The sequence below is a fragment of the Chiloscyllium plagiosum genome, unplaced genomic scaffold (genome assembly GCF_037043375.1).
Source record: "Chiloscyllium plagiosum isolate Xiang-an unplaced genomic scaffold, Cpla_swu_hap1 HiC_scaffold_39, whole genome shotgun sequence".
NCBI lineage: Eukaryota > Metazoa > Chordata > Chondrichthyes > Orectolobiformes > Hemiscylliidae > Chiloscyllium > Chiloscyllium plagiosum.
In genome coordinates this window covers 30183729-30202488 of record NW_028270177.1, presented here as the reverse complement: position 1 = coordinate 30202488, position 18760 = coordinate 30183729, and the positions used below count along the sequence as shown (strand labels likewise).

Genomic DNA, 18760 nt, shown 5'->3' with positions numbered 1-18760 from the left:
TTTCATTTTACGCCAGCGCTAATCTTTGCCCAGGTATTTTTATTTTTTGCTCTGATGTCCATGGTTTCCCCCAGGATGCAATTGATGTTTCAAATGCAGCTTCAGTTGTACAGTGCACGCCCGACAGAAGGAGGCTTCACAAACTCTCACAGTCAGAGAACCCCTACAGTATGGAAGCAGACCGTTCGGCCCATTGAGTCCATGGATCCTCCAAAGAGCACCCCCCCCAAACACCACCACCACCCAGTAACCCTGCATTGCCCATGGCCAATCCACCTGAACTGACTTCAGACTTTCCTTCACATGGCTCTTGGTTCACCGTGAGGGGGCAACAAACCCCAGTGTATTCTTCATAATGATGAAGTGAATGCGTGTTACTCATGCAAAATGATCTCAATATGGTCTGACTCAAAGAACCATGCTTGACGCAATTGCCTTTAAAGGGCTGGTAGACAGGTACATGAGGGAGAAGGGAAGAGACGAATATGCTGATGGGGTGATCTGACACACAAAAAAATCAAGATGCTCAGGTGATTGTGTCTATTTAGGCCCACTCTCCTGTTTCGGAGTTGTAGATTCAATGTAAAGTTGCATCACAATGTTCACTGTAATATTTTATTTGTTGTTCTGTGATCTGTTCTTTTCAACGTGTGGTATCTTTGTGGTTTTGCACCCATAATCTTAGACAGAATAACCTGTGCGCAGCTTCTAGATTATTACTCATTTTTGTACCCAGGCAGTTTAAACTGATCACAGAATAGATATCATTCCCCCACTTCTGACCAGTTGTGTTTGGTCGCAGAGACTAACCAGAATTGTCTTCTCAAGGGATGGCACGGTGGCTCAGTGGTTAGCACTGCTGTCTCACAGCACCAGGGTTCCAGGTTCAATTCCAGCCTTGGGCGACTGTCTGTGTGGAGTTTGCATGTTCTTCCTGTGTCTGTGTGCGCTCCGGTTTCCTCCCACAGTCACAAAGATGTGCAGGGCAGGTGACTTGGCCGTGCTAAATTGCCCATAGTGTTAGGTGCATTAGTCTGAAGGAAATGGGTCTGGGTGGGTTACTCTTCGGAGGGTCGGTGTGGACCTGTTGGGCCGAAAGGCCTGTTTCCACACTGTAGGGAATCTAATCTAATCTAGTGTTATGGAGGCTGATCTCAGATTTCTGAAACCTCCTCAATTTTAAAACAAAAAAAAATGTTTCCCTTGTCTTGTTCATGCAATTAACACTGACTGTGTGGCTGTTGTCATCTCGGGTAAACTGCTAACTCAACACAGACCACAACTAAACTTTGCTGATTTCTGCCCAGATTCTATATCATTGTCACGCATGTAAACAAATTGAACATTTCCCTTCCTCTCAACTCATCGGCTAACTTTATAATCTGTTAGCAGTATGCTCAAGGTCTTCTGTTTCTTTGTGCTTTGTGATAAGCCTAGCTATAAGGACTTTGATCAATTTTTACAAGTGGACAGAGATGATTAATGGTAGTTAGTCACTTAAGCAGAGAGAGACTTACATATTCTAAAATTATTGACCCATTTTGATATTACAGTAGGTGATTTTAACATAAAGTGGCTGCAAGTCGATTTATAATATTGCACCAGGGTAGTTTTTAATCTTTATTTTTGCATGACATAAACATGCAAATAAAGTGGCCAGTTCTTAAGTGGACAATTGATGTCCACTTCAGAATAGAATTGTTAGAATGCTCTTTGCTTTGGTTTTTACTTTGAAAGCATCGATACCCAAAAGTATGGCAATACCTTCAAGGCAATAAAATTAACTGTGAATCATTGCACACGTAGACTCTGATTCATGAAGAATTTCAATAATAAATCAAGATTGATACAACTTTGAAAGTTTTTCTTCTGTCCAGAATGTTAAATGTTTCTGGGAGTAAAGCATTAAAGAAAGGAACTTGGTTCTTGTGGTTTTGAAATGCTGGCTGTTTGATATATTCCCCAGCTACCTGAGGCCAGTGTCTTTTTGCTTGGCTTGCAATTACCTCTAACCTATTTTCCACTCGAGTTCCTTAATAAAACTCAAAATGTTACAGGCTTGGAGGAACATGGCTTGTTAACTATAAGGTGGCATTTTACAAACGCTTCGGAGTGTCTCCATGGCCCTGTAAATGTTAAAAGCTGAGTGTTAACCTAGATTTTTATTCTAACTGGTCTAATTTATTGTGAAGTGGCTCATGCTCACTTAGGGTCAAAGGCCTGGACATTGATGTGCTTCCTCATAAGGGAGTAAAGGTTACTTTAGATATCAATGAGGAAAGTAAGTTGGCCTTGATTGGCCTGAGCACAAACCTGAAATTAAGCTTGATCTTTTTAATTCACTGGTATGAAAATGCTTCATTTCACTCACTGTTGGTCTCATTTAACTAAGTCAATTGCTTTTTATTTACATATTTTTGATTCCCCAGTAAGATTTGAGTGGCATGAACCATACAGTGCAAATGGAAAAATCGCACTTGCTTTGTCAGGAGAAGCATTTCTGATTCACTCCCCTTCGGGTTTGATCAGTGAGTGCTGAATCTTGTTTATGAGTGGCAACTACCTTATTTCCACACGTTTGCCTCTCATTACTAGCTAAATTCAACTCATTTTTTATACAACTGCAAATTTTCCCTCCTTTCCTTCCCGACATGAAAGCCGGAGCAATTGCTGACAGTAGCAGCTGGCCAATTGTTTCTCCAGACCTTTGGACAAACAGACTCTCACCATAACTGGAATCTCCATGAATACCATCCTCTTCCACCCTCCATCCGTGCAAGCGGGCATCACCAAGCCACCAGCCTTGCCACATCTTCAGACCTACTCATGCACCACTTCAGCATTTTGCTTTGGAGATTGGGCGCTATTTCCCACAGGGTTAGCCACTCATGTGGCTGCATAGAGTACACCTCTTATCTCTTGGAGTCATACAGCACTGAAATGGACCCTTCGGTCCAACCAGTCCATGCCAGCCATAATCCCAAACTAAACTAGTCCCACCTGCCAGCGCTTGGCCCATATCCCTACAAATCTTTCCTACCATGAACTTATCTAAATGTCTTGTAAACATTTTAACTGTACCCACATCCACCACTGTCAGTCAAAGGGATTGTCTGATTCCAGTCCAAGGGGCTTGTTATCATTCCCGCGGGTCAGGAGAAAACATCCAGGGGATTGCGGGTATGTAGGTCAGGGAGCTGTGGAGCTCAAAGGGTTGGGTCAATGCTTCCTGCAATGAGTCAAAGGGAGGGATTGAGAATACTCAAAGTGAATGGAAAAGCAATTAGGTAGGGAGGTGTCCCTGGTGAGTGAGTAGGAAGTGCAGAGGGTAGGAAAGGTCATTCACTTGAGAGGATGATATGGGTGTAAACTATGCATGCCATAGTGAGACATGCAGTCCATGAGCCTTGATAAGAACAGTATGCAGTGGCAGAGTATGTGGTGGCCTCTGAGTATGAGAAATGCTGATGATACATACGCTTGTGGAGTGCAGAAGATCATTAACCTTCTCCTGTTCAACTATGTTTTGAGTTTCACTGAAAACATTGCACTGTCCCAGGCCACTGTCTCAGTCCAGGTTGGTGACATGGCCTCCTCAGCAGAAGTAGGCACTACCCTCCATCTGTCCAATAGCACCTTCTGGTCCCTGTGGATAAACCGGTGAGACAGCTTGCCTTTCTAGGCCATTTCTTTTGCACTGTCAGTGCAGTAGCCCAGTAATTCCTGGTTAGTAGTATCTGAAGTGCTGAGGAGCTGCTGTTTAAATAAAGCACCACACATCCAAACAGTGAAAACTTCATCAGAAATTAGAAAACACAGCCTTGTATCAAAGTCTAACCGTCATGATTTCTTCCCTTATGCAACACTGACTTTTAAAATTTGATCTTGGGAAATGGTTATTTCTGGCCGGGTCACATTTATTTCTGTCTTCAATTGCTGTGAAAAAGTAGTAATGATCTTCTTGGCACCACTGTAGTTCGCATGAGTATTGTTGTCTCGATGGTTTTGAACTGGAAATTTAAGAATATTGAACAATTGCCAATGAAGGCCCAGGCCAGGATGGTGTGTGTCTGTAGACATCTTGGGACCATGTTCCCACGATAATGCTGCTCTTGGTGGCAGAGCTGGGAAATTCTATCATAAGCGGTTGGTGACATTAAACCGGACATGTGCAAGCCAGATGGGAAGCAACAGACCAGATTCTCAGATGCTGCCTGGAATTGTCGAATCCCTACAGTGTGGAAGCAGGCCGTTCAGCCCAACAAGTCCACGTTGCCCCTTCAAAGAGCATCCGAACCCGTCCTTGTGACCCTGCATTTTCTGTGGCCAATCCACCTAGCCTGCATGTCCCTGGACACCATGTGCAATTTAGTGTGGCCGGTCCCCCTAACCTGCACATCTTGCAGGTGGGACTGTGGGAGGAAACTGGAGCACCTGGAGGAAACTCACATAGACATGAGGAGAATGTGCAAACTCCACGCAGACAGTTGCTTGAGGCTGGAGTCAAACTCGGGTCCCTGGCATAGTGAGGCAGTAGTGCTAACCACTGAGCCACCATGCCGCCAATTGGCAGCAATTTGGTTGGACATTATTTGATTTGGATATAATGCAATGTGAAGTAAAAAAAGTGATAGAAACATAACGCTTGTCCTACCTTTCTGGGGAATGTCTACGGACTTCTCTGCACCTTTGCAATGCAGACCCCCTGATCTGCTGTCTTTACCATTTAGCAAGGCAACAACCAGATGTACTGTAGTTCCAAGCTGCCTTTTAACATTATAATGAGCTTCCACCTTCCACCACCCCCCGATGCTAGTCTGGAGTTGGGGTGCCATAGTCACTCCCACCCACTTAGATAATTCATGTTTCTAAATTACATTGCTGCCTTAATGGAACACAGAGTTTATTCAGTCAAGTGTTTGTTCACTGTCTACCCACAGCATTTACGACAGCCATGGTTGCAATTGAGCTTGCTTCTTATTGGAGTCTTTTACTTAATTCACAAAGCACCATCTGCCAAGCTGGGATTCAATCCAGAATTTCAGACTGTGGTTCTGGATTACTAATCCAGTGACATTGCCACTCTCCCTTCTCTCATTTGAACTTCCATTTTATTCTCTGTGTTTAACTAATATTATTTTATCAAGTAAAGATAAACTTGACAACATTGTACTGTTTGTGTACAGTAACCAAACATCAAGGCTCATTTATAGACCAGGATTTCATGAGATTAAAAAGAATTGAGTAATCATACAGTTTTGATCTTTCAGATTTATATAGGTGTCAAGGCAAAATGTGTAGGCCACATGAGGCTGTAAATTAAAACATCGGTTCAGGTAGCTTCTACTTAGATTATAATTTGTGTTTGCTAATGTAGAAATGAAGCAAAACATAATTTTCATCTGATCATTCAAATTGGAACAGTCAGTTAAGAAACACGTAAACCATGGACTGTGCATGCCTTTTAACTGGAAAGAGTTGCATGCTGTTTTTACAATCCAATACATATCTGAGTTGAAAATTATTTTGAGAACCAATTAAACTGCTTATTTGCAAGGTCACAGCTGGATCATCTTTTTGAATATCATTTCATAACTTCTAGATTTCATTCAAAAGCACACATTGGCTTTACAAAGATGAATCCAAGATTCCTAACTGAAAATATATTTTTGGCTTTTTTTACAGAGAAACACTTGGCCCAGTGGTTAGCACTGCTGCCTCACAGCGCCAGGAACCCGGATTTGATTCCACCCTCGGGTGATGGTCTGTGTGGAGTTTGCACAGTCTCCCCATATTTGTGTGGGTTTCCTCCGGGTGCTCAGGTTTCCTCCCACAGTCCAAAGATGTGCAGGTCAAGTGGATTGGCCATGCTAAAAGTGGTCTCGTAGTATCCAGGGATATGCAAATTAAGTGAACTAGCCACGGGAAATGCAGGGTCACAGGGTTAGGATAGTCGGGGTGGGCCTGTGTGGGATGCTCTTTGGAAGGTTGGTGTGGACTTGATGGGCCAAATGGCCTGTTTGTACACTGCAGGGATTCGATATCTGATCCAATTGGATTTGAAGCACTGGATAAAGATTGAGAGAGTAAATGACTTCTTATTTGAGAGCGATTGACACCAGCGTTATTCAAGTCTGATAGTAAGGGAGTCTGAATCCAAGAGGGTAGATATTCTTACTCATTCTTTCAAGTCCCTCATCATTTTGAAATGCGCATTAAATATCCTCTTATCCTTCTTTTGCTATATGATGGACATCCAAGATTCACAAACTTCCTCATCCCTGATTAACCCTCTCTGTACCCTGTCCCAGACTTTGCTATCTTTCCTAAAGTATAGTTCCCAGAATTACACAGTAGTCCAGCTGAGGTCTAACCAGGGATGGACCTTAACACTAGTTAGGGTCTTTAGTTCTGTGCATATTCCAGGAAAATGCTCAATAGTGACTTGAGGGGTGAGGGTGTGGAAACAAAGACCTGCATAAAAGTTTGCACCCCATCCACTCCCGTCATTTTCTCTTCACTGCACCTAAGAGGTGATCTGTCTCCAGGTGTGACGAAGAGGAACATATGTATGTTTGGCTGTGGAGATAGGGAAGGACATGTCGGATTTATTGATTGTTAATTCCTGATGAAGTGCTCCGACCCGAAACGTCAATTTTTCTGCTCCTGGGATGCTGCCTGACTTGCTGTGCTTTTCCAGCAACACACTCTTGACTCTGATCTCCAGCATCTGCAGTCCTCACTGTCTCCATGTCGGATTTATCCTCATGTTCTCTCACAGTTGAGTGATGGGGGATAGTGATGGCAGGGAACAGAAAAATATTCAAATCTATACTTCCTAACCTGCAATTCGGCAGATTCTTAATCACAACCTGAAGGTGATTTCCTTGGAGCGTCGGAGGCTGAGGGATGACCTTATAAATGTTTATAAAATCATGAGGGGCACTGGATACAGTGAATACCAAGATATTTTCCCCAGAGTTTGCTAGTGTAAAACTGGAGGACACAGAAGGCAAAGATTTAAAAGGGGCCTAAGGGGCAACTTCTTTCACACAGAGGGTGGTGCATGTATGGAATGAAATACCAAAGGAAGTGGTGGAGGCTGGTACAATTACAACATTTAAAAGGCATATGGATGGGTATATGAATAGGAAGGGTTTAGAGTGATATGGGCCACGTGCTGGCAAATGGGTCTGGATTAATTTAGGTTATCTGGTGGGCGTGGACAAGTTGGGCAGATGGTTCTGTTTCCGTGCTGTCCATCTCTATGACTCTATAAATGTTTCCACTTCTCTCCACCATGCCTATGCACATTGCTATGACATTGTGACAATTACTTTGAACGTATTGATCTCATGAATAATTTCAAAGATTATTTTCAAAGGTACTCTTAATGAGACTTTGGTCACCTTGAAGCTTTTTCTTGGGTCGGTGAATAACACTCTCGACTTTGAGTTCGCAGGTTATGGTTAACTATATTATGTAATCCAAGTTGACACCCCTGCATAATACTGAGAGAATACTGCACTGTTGAACAGTGTTGTCCTTTACAGGAGAGATTAGAGAGCGACCCTATTCCCATTTTCAGGCAGACATAAGAAATCTCAGTATCACTTTGGAGAACCAATTAGAAGTTCACCTAATATCCCGGGTAGTATTTATCTCTCAGTTTTACTCAATCAGGTTATTATGTCATTATCGCATTGCTTGTTATGGCACTTGATGTGCACAAATTGGCTGCCATATGCTATATGCTTAAAAAAAGTCACATGGTGAAGGATTGAACAGGAGCCAATCTTTACTTATCGTAATATTTATTAACAGAGTGAAACACTCCATGCATGCACCTGCTATGTCCTAACTCATACGCAGAGTCAAGAAGTGTGGTGTCGGAAAAGCACAGCAGGTCAGGCAGCATCCGAGGAGCAGGACAGTCAATATTTCAGGCATAAGCCCTTAATCTCAAATACAGCCCAGTTTCAACATGTGTCTGCTGATATTTGCTCAAGTGATTAATATACTCTTCCCTGATTTAATGAAGTACCATTAATGTGCAGTTAAAATATGTTTTCAGCCTTATAAACATTTGAGAAGTATTTTATAGCCTGTGGATGACTATGGGATATCCTGAGGACAGAAAAGGCATTAGGAATCGATAAGCATTCCTCTTTCTTTCTCAGTCATCATGCTTGTGCATGTTATTTTTGATAGTGACATATTCAATATCTATATTTTTATGCTTTCATTGCAAAATTATAGTTTTAATGCTGCCCTTGTATTAAAAAAGTTCAAATTAGACCCTTTTCTTATATGTCATCATCCAGTTCTGAATCAGTTGGCTAGAAGCAAGAGCACCACTCAAAAGTCAGCCTAGTTAACACTCCTTGGCCATGACCAGTTCAATATTAATGGGTGGCACAGTGGTTAGCACTGCTGCCTCACAGCGCCAGAGACCTGGGTTCAGTTCCCACTTCGGGCAACTGTCTGTGTGGAGTTTGCGCATTCTCCCCGTGTCTGCGTGGGTTTCCTCCAGGTGCTCTGGTTTCCTCCCACAGTCCAAAAGATGTGCAGGTCAGGTGAATTAGCCATGCTAAATTGCCCGTAGTGTTAGGTAAAGGGGTAAATGTAGGGGAATGGGTCTGGGTGGGTTGCTCTTCGGAGGGTCGGTGTGGACTTGTTGGGCCGAAGGGCCTGTTTCCGCACTGTAAGTAATCTAATCTAATCTAATTATACCACAGTGGGCAGAGAGGTAGGATTATGGGAGCATTTGGGATTCCTGAACAACTGGGACAGTCATTTTGGGAAAGGAAAGCCTTTTAATGAGGCAAAGTATCAAGTTCAATGATTCCTTTTTAAAACCCTATTCTTCCGTGCCATATGGCCATTGCTGGCAAGAATGGAATTAGTTGCCTGTCACTAAATGCCCTTGACCACTTCAGATGCAGGCAACAATCAGCCACATTGATGTGGGTCTGGAGTCACATGAAGGCCAGACTGGGTAAGGACGGCAGATTTCCTTCCCTAAAAGGCATCAGTGAATGAAGCAGGTGTTCTCTTTCAGTGAAAATCAATAATAGTTTTGTGGTCACTATTACTTAGACTAGCTTTCAAAATTCTAGAATTATTAATTTGAATATAATTTCCACCAATTGCTTCGGTGGGATTTGAACTATGCTCCAGATTTTCAGCCTGGATCTCTGGATTGCCAGTTCCGTGATATTACCACTGTGCCACCATCTCATAGAGTCAGACAGCACGGAAACAGACCCTTCGGTCCAACCAGTCCATGCCGACCATAGGCCCAAGCTAAATTAGTCTCACCCTGCCTGCTCCTAACCCATATCCCTCCAAACCTTTCCCATTCAAGTACTTATCCAAATGTCTTTTAAACGTTGTAATTGTAAAATTGCTTCCTGTTTTTCAGCACTAAATCATAAGCTTGTGTGAAGCATGAACACTAGCATGCAACATTTGGGCTGAATGGCCTGTTTCTGTGCTGTACATTCAATCTAGTTGTGGGTGAGATTGATGAGCAGGCCTTATTCCTGTCAGAAGTATATTGTCTCTGCCACCCATCTGTGACAGACAGCTTACTTTCATATTCTCTGGCTGTCTGCTGGCATTCACTGACCTTGGCTTCTGGACCTCATTTCAGGAGAGGTGGAGATTGTGACCTCCGCATATGGATTTTTCACATCATCGTGTCACCTCACCCTTCAGGGCTCATATCAAAGAAGGAAATAAACTGTCCAACCATATAACTGGCAGGATTGCATCTTTATCCCGTATCTGTTTACAGAGATTAATGCTGGGCACTGCATTGTCTCTTTGCAAGGCTAGAACTTTTCAATGCTGTTCAAAGATGACAAAACTGAAAAAAATACCAATTTTCATCAGGAATAGGAACATGCAAGCAATCTGATTGTGATACATCTAATTAGTATGTACTCACCTGACCTTGCAAACTCTGTCTGCGCTCTGTATTAAATGCCTTCTCTTGGCTGGCACTTGCTGCTTAGTTGGTGCTGTTGCTGGGTGTCCCTTCACCCACTCTCACAGTGGCTCTGCGCATAGCATTGTTTGCTATGAGCAAAACAGATGCTGCCTGTAACACCAAGTGGATGGATTTGTGGAAATTCACACATGATGTTTAGCACATCACTGAATTGGCTGAGATCAAATCCATTCTATTCCTCTTGGGAAAGAAGGTGTGCTCTATGACCTTGATGGTGGTATTCAGGGCTCTTACTATACTGTTTCAATGACCACATTCAGATCTTCAACGAATACATCAACCATTGCATTTAGAGTTGAGAGTGTGGTGCTGGAAAAGCACAGCAGGTCAGGCAGCATCTGAGGAGCAAGAGAATTGACATTTCGGGCTTAAGCCCTTCATCAGGAATGAGGCTTCTGGACCAGGAGGCAGAGAGATAAATGAGAAGGGGGTTGGTGCTGGGGGGAAGGTATCAAGGAATGCAATAGATAGATGAAGGTGGGGGAGCAGGTGATAGGTTGGAGAGGAGGGTGGAGCGGGATAGATGGGAAAGACAGGTCGAGAGGGGTGCTGAGTTCGAGGCTTGGGACTGGGATAAGGAGAAGGGAAATGAAGAAACTGGTGAAATCCACATTAATCCCTCATGGTTGCAGGGTCCCAAGGCGGAAGATGAGACGTTCTTCCTCCAGGCATCGGGTGGTTGGGGTTTGGTGGTGGAGGAGACCCAAGACCTGAATATCCTTGGGAGTAGGAGGAGGAGTTCAAGTGTTCAGCCATGGGGCGGTGGGGTTGGTTGGTATGGGTGTCCCAGAGATGCTCTCTGAAGCGAACCGCAAGTTGGTGTCCTGTCTCCCCGATATAGAGGAGTGTTGCATTTATTCCATCTCATAATAGCACACTAAATCTTCCTCAGCCCACGGAGAACACAGTCCTTCTGGTTAGCCAATCCTGTCGATCCTCATATGGAAGCCCCAGAAATAACATCATTTGGGTCAGCACTGTCCGGGAACTTGTTGCCTGTAAACTGGCCTGAAACGTTCCTGTCTGTTTTTTACATCGACCCTAACCCTAACACGAGCACTCTCCTCCCATCCCAGGAGGTATGTTTCCTGGGGATTGCTGTTTGTTCACTATCAATCATAATTCCTCTGATAATCAAACAGTCTGTTCGAACATGCAGCGTAGAATCTCTACAGTGTGGAATTAGGCCATTCAGCCCATCAAGTCCACACCCAGCATCCACCTAAATCCACTCCCATACCCTATTCTATCCCTGTAACCCTGCAATTCCCATGGCCAATCTACCAAACCTGCACGTCTTTGGACTGTGGAACGAAACCCACACAGACATGGAGAGAATGTGCAAATTCCATACAGGCAGTTGCCCAAAGAGGCAATCGAACCAATGCCTCTGGTGCTATGAGGCTGCAGTGCTAACCACTGAACCATCGTATCACCCTGGACAGCACTCAAGCTTGGGCTCCTCTTGTGGCAAGTTACTCTGATGCCCACACAAATGCAGGCAATGACCGTTTCCAGCCATCTCCCCACGACATTGAGAGATGTTCTTTCACTGGATTACAACCCTGGAACTCTCTCCCAAACAGCCTAATGGGTGTGTCTACACTTCACAGATCACAGCGGCTCAAGAGAGCTGCTTAGCTTCTCCAGGGCAATTCAGGATAGACAGTAAATTCTGGCTTTGTCAGTGATGCCCACATCCTATGAATATAAACAGTGAGTCAGTTTAATTTGTGCAAGATGTGAATTTCCACTGACAGGTTTCTTAAGAGATCTGTTGCATCCCTGGTGCCAGACTAGATCTCCCAAGTAGCCTAGACCCATCGGTATAAAACCTCTCACAAAGTTATCTTCGAGCATTCATAAAGCAGCATCATCGATAAAGCAGACATGGCAGTGGTTTTCCAGTAGTTGTTCTAAAACACCGACTGTTACCTCACCTCATTGTGAAATAATATTGCGTCTACAACAGGTGATAAAATAAAGATTGGGTTCTTTGCTCAAGAGGAGAAAGTGAGGACTGCAGATGCTGGAGATCAGAGCTGAAAATGTGTTGCTGGAAAAGCGCAGCAGGTCAGGCAGCATCCAAGGAGCAGGAGAATCGACGTTTCGGGCATGAGCCCTTCTTCAGGAATTCCTAAAGAAGGGCTCATGCCGGAAACGTCGATTCTCCTGCTCCTTGGATGCTGCCTGACCTGCTGCGCTTTTCCAGCAACACATTTTCAGATCTTTGCTCAAGAGTTAGTTAAAGCTTTGGGGACACTGTTGTAAACTGTGTTTAAAAGTAGGAAGAAAAATGGCAATTCAGAAACCAGTATGTATACATGACGGTAAATTCAGAAGCCGAGTCAACAGAGGGTAACTAGATCAGTAAAACACAACCTGCCAGAGATTTGATTTTTGTTTTATAAATAGCAAATAGACTGGCTTTAAGAGGTGAGGTATTGACACAAAGTGGAGCCCTAAAAGAGCGCCTGAGATCCTGTGCAGTGTTCCTCTCTTAGTGCTACAGTGTCGGGTACAGTGCAGTTTAGAGTTTACAGTGATTACAGTCTGAGATCTGTATCCAGAAACAGCCATGCGTTCTGCTGTAAAGTAGTGTTTTCATCTTGTTGTGCTGTTTGATCAGAAAGTGTGAATAAGCCCAGCAGGAGTCTCGCCTCCTGCTCTCAGCTGTACTTTGCACTTACAGCTACAAGTGTAAACTTGTCCTGGAGGTTTGTGGGAAGCATTACTTGACTCCATCACACAAACAGCAAGCTTCCCATTCTCGCCTTCTGCAAACGGCAGACAGGGATACATTGGTCCCTTCCTCTAACATCCAGCAGCTTGTCCTATCTGTGGATATCAAACCGCATTGGCTTACCAGGAGCAGAGCAAGCAGTTCCAAATGAACATAAAATGCACATATAGCTTTTATAGGTTTTTCAATTATTATTAAGAATTATTAGTTAGCGATTTTTGAGAAGATTTGTAGCTCAAGTTGATGATAAGTATTTAAGTTAGCTCGCTGAGCTGGAAGGTTTGTTTTCTGACATTTTGTCACCATACTAGTTACATCATCAGTGAGAGTCTCACCTCTCTATCTATGGTTCTTGATTTCATATGGTGGGTGATTATTAGTCATTGAGGTGCATTGCCTTTAAATATTTAAGATAAAACCAGATAAATATGTGAGAGAGAAAGGAAATGAAGGATATACTGGCCAAGTTAGATGGAAATAGGCTTGTGTAGAGCATAAATACTTCAAATTGAGTAGCCTTGCACAGTCCATCGGTGGTTATTCTGATTAACTACCAGCACTGCGAGATCATCACTATTCCTTTGGGAGAAAGCAAAACTAATGGTTCAAGTCTCGAGGCCTTCCTGCAGAAAGGTCACTATACCTGAAACATTAACTCTGCTGAGTTTCTCCAGCAATTTGTTTTTGTTTCAGATTCCCAGCGTCTATCACATTCAAAAATGGAAGAATGGGAACGGATACATTTTGTTGCTCAGTTTTTATTGAAAGTTTTCAATGCCTTTCCATGTCAAGGAGATGATCTGGCAGGGGAGATACCATGATCACTAAGATGGTCCTCCCAGGACGAGGCTATCCCATTGCACTTCGGGTGTGCTGACGCGTGCGATGTCCCCAAATGCGGGATACTCGACTGCAACATTTGTGGTAGTGGGGAACTGCGTTTGCACTCTAAGTATACTTAAGAGGGGAATCAGGAGGGCAAAACGGGGACATGAGATAGCTTTGGCAAATAGAATTAAGGAGAATCCAAAGGGTTTTTACAAATATATTAAGGACAAAAGGGTAACTAGGGAGAAAATAGGGCCCCTCAAAGATCAGCAAGGCGGCCTTTGTGTGGAGCCACAGAAAATGGGGGAGATACTAAATGAATATTTTGCATCAGTATTTACTGTGGAAAAGGATATGGAAGATATAGACTGCAGGGAAATAGATGGTGACATCTTGCAAAATGTCTAGATTACAGAGGAGGAAGTGCTGGATGTCTTGAAACGGTTAAAGGTGGATAAATCCCCAGGACCTGATCAGGTGTACCTGAGAACTCTGTGGGAAGCGAGAGAAGTGATTGCTGGGCCTCTTGCTGAGATATTTGTCTCATCAATAGTCACAGGTGAGGTGCCGGAAGATTGGAGGTTGGCAAACGTGGTGCCACTGTTTAAGAAGGGCGGTAAATACAAGCCAGGGAACTATAGACCGGTGAGCCTGACATTGGTGGTAGGCAAGTTGTTGGAGGGAATCCTAAGGGACAGGACGTACATGTATTTGGAAAGGCAAGGACTGATTAGGGATAGTCAACATGGCTTTGTGCGTGGGAAATCATGTCTCACAAACTTGATTGAGTTCTTTGAAGAAGTAACAAAGAAGATTGATGAGGGCAGAGCAGTAGATGTGATCTATATGGATTTCAGTAAGGCGTTCGACAAGGTTCCCCATGGGAGACTTATTACAAGGTTAGATCTCATAGAATACAGGGAGAACTAGCCATTTGGATACAGAACTGGCTCAAAGGTTGAAGACAGAGGGTGGTGGTGGAGGGTTGTTTTTCAGACTGGAGGCCTGTGACCAGTGGAGTGCCACAAGGATCGGTGCTGGGTCCTCTACTTTTTGTCATCTACATAAATGATTTGGATGCAAGCATAAGAGGTACAGTTAGTAAGTTTGCGGATGACACCAAAATTGGAGGTGTATTGGACAGCGAAGAGGGTTACCTCAGATCACAACAGGATCTGAACCAGATGGGCCAATAGGCTGGGAAGTGGCAGAAGGAGTTTAATTCAGATAAATGTGAGATGCTGCATTTTGGGAAAGCAAATCTTTGCAGGACTCATACACTTCATGGTAAGGTCCTAGGCAGTGTTGCTGAACAAAGAGACCTTGGAATGCAGGTTCATAGCTCCTTGAAAGTGGAGTCGCAGGTAGATAGGATAGTGAAGAAAGCGTTTAGTATGCCTTCCTTTATTGGTCAGAGTATTGAGTACAGGTGTTGGGAGGTCATGTTGTGGCTGTCCAGGACATTGGTTAGGCCACTATTGGAATATTGCATGCAATTCTAGTCTCCTTCCTATCGGAAAGATGTTGTGAAACTTGAAAGGGTTCAGAAAAGATTTACAAGAATGTTGCCAGGGTTGGAGGATTTGAGCTACAGGGAGAGGCTGAACAGGCTGGGGCTGTTTTCCCTGGAGCGTTGGAGGCTGAGGGGTGACCTTATAGAGGTTTACAAAATTATGAGGGGCATGGATAGGATAAATAGGCAAAGTCTTTTCCCTGGGGTTGGGGAGTCCAGAACTAGAGAGCATAGGTTTAGGGTGAGAGGGGAAAGATATAATGGAGACCTAAGGGGCAACGTTTGCACGCAGAAGGTGGTACGTGTATGGAATGGGCTGCCAGAGGATGTGGTGGAGGCTGGTACAATTGCAACATTTAAGAGGCATTTGGATGGGTATATGAATAGGAAAGGTTTGGAGGGATATGGGCCGGGTGCTGGAATGTGGGACTAGATTGGGTTGGGATATCTGGTCGGCATGGACAGGTTAGACCGAAGGGTCTGTTTCCATGCTGTATATCTCTATGACTCTATATACCCTTTAAAATGGAAAATGTTTGAATAGGTGTAAAAGGGAGAAGGTATGGAAGGTTTTGAGTTATTAAGAGAGGCTGGATAGGCTGAGATGTTTTCCACTGGAGTGTTGGAGGTTGAGGGGTGACCTTACAGAAGTTTAGAAAATCATGAGGGAATGACATAAGGTTAATGGTAGGTGTGTTTTCCCTCAGATGTGGGCTTTCAAGGTGAGAAGAGAGAGATTTAAAAAAGACATGAGGGACAACTTTTTTACGAAGAGGGTAGCTTGTGTGTGGAATGAATTCCTACGGGAGTGGTGGATGCAGGCACAGTAACAACGTTGAAAATACATTTAGGTAAGCACATGAATAGGAAAGGTTTGGCCAGGAGCAGGTAGGTGAGACTAGTTTAGTTTGGGATTATGGTTGGCATGGACTTGCTGGATCAAAGGGTCTGTGTGATACTATGACTTGACCAGTTATCTGTCCTATTATTTGCCTTACCTGCGCTGCCATCGCAGAATTATATTCATTCACAGAGTTATATTCATTCTCAAAGTTCTACTCATTCACAGAATTATTTTAATTTGCAGAATTACATACATTCGCAGAGTTATTCATTCAGAGTTACATTGATTCACAGAGATATATACATTAGCAGAGTTATATACATTCAGTTATATTCATTCACAAAGGTATATTCATTCGCAGAGTTAAATACATTCACAGAGTCATATACATTTATCGAGTTATATTGATTCACAGTTATATTCATTTACAGAGTTATATTCATTCACAGAATTATTTTCATTTGCAGAGTTATATACATTCGCAGACTTATATTGATTCGCAGTCATATTCATTCACAGAGTGATATACATTCGCAGAGTGATATTCATTCGCAGTTATATTCACTCTCAGAGTTATATTCACTCTCAGTTATATTCACTCGCAGAGTTATATTCATTCTCAGAGTTATATATATTCACAGAGTTATATTCATTCATATGACTGTCATAAACTGAGCAGAAACTGAAAACACTTGAAGAGCAGTGGTCAAATACGAGTGATGCCATAGATGCAGACTTTTCATCATAGAAACCTCCTAAAACACCTCCATTGCATTTTGTTTTTATCATATCCTACATGAAAAATATTCATATTTGTAGTACAGGTAGACAACCCTTTATCCGAAATCCCGAAATCTGAAAAGCTCCAAAATCCAAAGGTTTTTCTTTTGTGAAGTTTTTATCTCATTAACAAGGTTGTTTGGCGTGCAAACAGTTAATCCAACTCCACACCCACTGGATGTGTGTCACTGATATGCGACATGGGGGTACATGGCTCAGCACTGACAAGCCTCAATTCTGTCTCAGGGTCCGTAACTCACAGTGAGTCTGCTGCCTGGTAAGACTTTTTAACAATTTCACCATTGAACTGTCACTTATTCCGAAATTTGAAGAATTCCAAAACCCAGCTGGTCACAAGCGTATCAGATAAAGGATTGTGTACCTGTACTTGGATTTGTGAATCCTTGCCATTATTTTCATCATTACCTTTATGCAAGTTCAGAGAGTGGGGAGCAAGGGCAATCAGTCATCCAATATATGTCTCCCTGGAGCTTTTTTTCTCCCCACTGATGTTAAATGGCAGGTTTTGATTCCGCCATTTCAGCCTATCAACAAAAATTGAAAAGACTCCCAACTGGTTATGTGTCAGCAGTATCAGAATGGAATCTCACAGAGCTTTTTTCATATCTATAGTCCAACCTTGTGGATATTTAAGAGTCAGAATATGAGCAAAGTAAATTCCATGGAATTAAACGATGCTTAGTAGATACAACAGAATCTACTTGTGCCATTACCATTTGTATTATAGAATTATTTTTATCAAGAATTTTTAGCTTGCAAGAGAAAATTGTGTTTTAGAAGGCTTAATTGCATGATGAAAGAATGTCCATATTTATAGATCCACAGAGTCATACAACAGATTCTTTAGTCCAAGCCTGTCCATGTCGACCAGGTTTCCCAAACTGATCTAATTCCATTTGCCTGCTCCTGGCCCATATCCCTCCTATTCATGTACTTGTCCAAATGTTTTCAAATGTTGTCACTGTTCCTATATCTACCACTTTTGTCTGGCAGTTCCATAAATGCACCACTCTCTGTGTGAAAAAAGTTGCCCCTCGCGTCCCTTTTAAATCTTTCTCTTCTCTCCTTAAAATTATGCCCTCTAGTTTCAAACTCCTCAACCCAATGGAAAAGACCTTTGGTATTTATCCTATCCACGCCCCTCATGATTTTATAAACCTCCAAAAGGCCACCCTTCAGCCTCCGTCGCTCCAGTGAAAAAAGTCCAAGCCTATCCAAACTCTCCATATAACTCAAAGCCTCCGGTCCCGGTAACTTTTCTGCACAATGTCCAATTTAATAATATCCTTTCTATATAGAAGACAACCAGAACTGTACGTGCCAATTTAAGGTGACACGGAGACTGAAACCTTAACTGCTTTGCCTTCTTGAGCTTTATTTTATTCCTTTCCTGTGAAAAGATCATTGGGTCCAACAGAGTGCGTTCCTCTTTCGTTCAAATTCTTCCATTACACAATTTCAATGTCCCCAACCATTTATTCCATTAGCAAATTATTTCAAGTATTTATCGCCTTCAGCCTAAAGAATTACTTTGAAATAAAGAATCTGTTTTAATTTAGATTTCACTAATTACGTTTTTTCTACTGGTTCTCTCCACCTGACTAACTTGAAGCAATCTTACTATCTAATTAAGCATTTTCAATTTGACACATAGTCCAATATGTATGTGAGAAATGGTGAACAAAGAGCTGAAGAGAAAGATATCAATTGATTGGGGAAGCATCCATAGGGAATGGGGCAGGCAACTCGGGAACGAAGAATGTCTCTAGAGAATGAAGAAGGAGCCTATGGAATGGAGTGTGTGTCCAGAGGAAAGGGGAATATGTCTGTAAAATGGTGGAATTTAAATTCAATAAATATCTCAAATTGAGAGTCTAATGATAACCGTGAATCGATTGTCACAAAATCCCATCTGGTTCACTCATGTCCTTCACGGAAGGAAACTGCCATCCTTACCTCGTCTGGCCTACATGTGACTCCAGACCCACAGTGGTGTGATTGACTCTTAACTACCCA

The 18760-nt window shown here is 42.8% G+C and overlaps 1 protein-coding gene and 1 non-coding gene across 8 annotated transcripts in view; both read left to right on the top strand.

The window, feature by feature from the left end:
* LOC122541051 (multiple C2 and transmembrane domain-containing protein 2-like) overlaps positions 1-18760 on the top strand; it is a 487119-nt gene that overhangs the window by 418853 nt on the left and 49506 nt on the right. The window lies entirely within an intron of this gene.
* Positions 13551-13711, top strand: LOC122541145 (U1 spliceosomal RNA). The gene has a single exon (XR_006309534.2). It is a non-coding gene; the product is annotated as a U1 spliceosomal RNA (small nuclear RNA).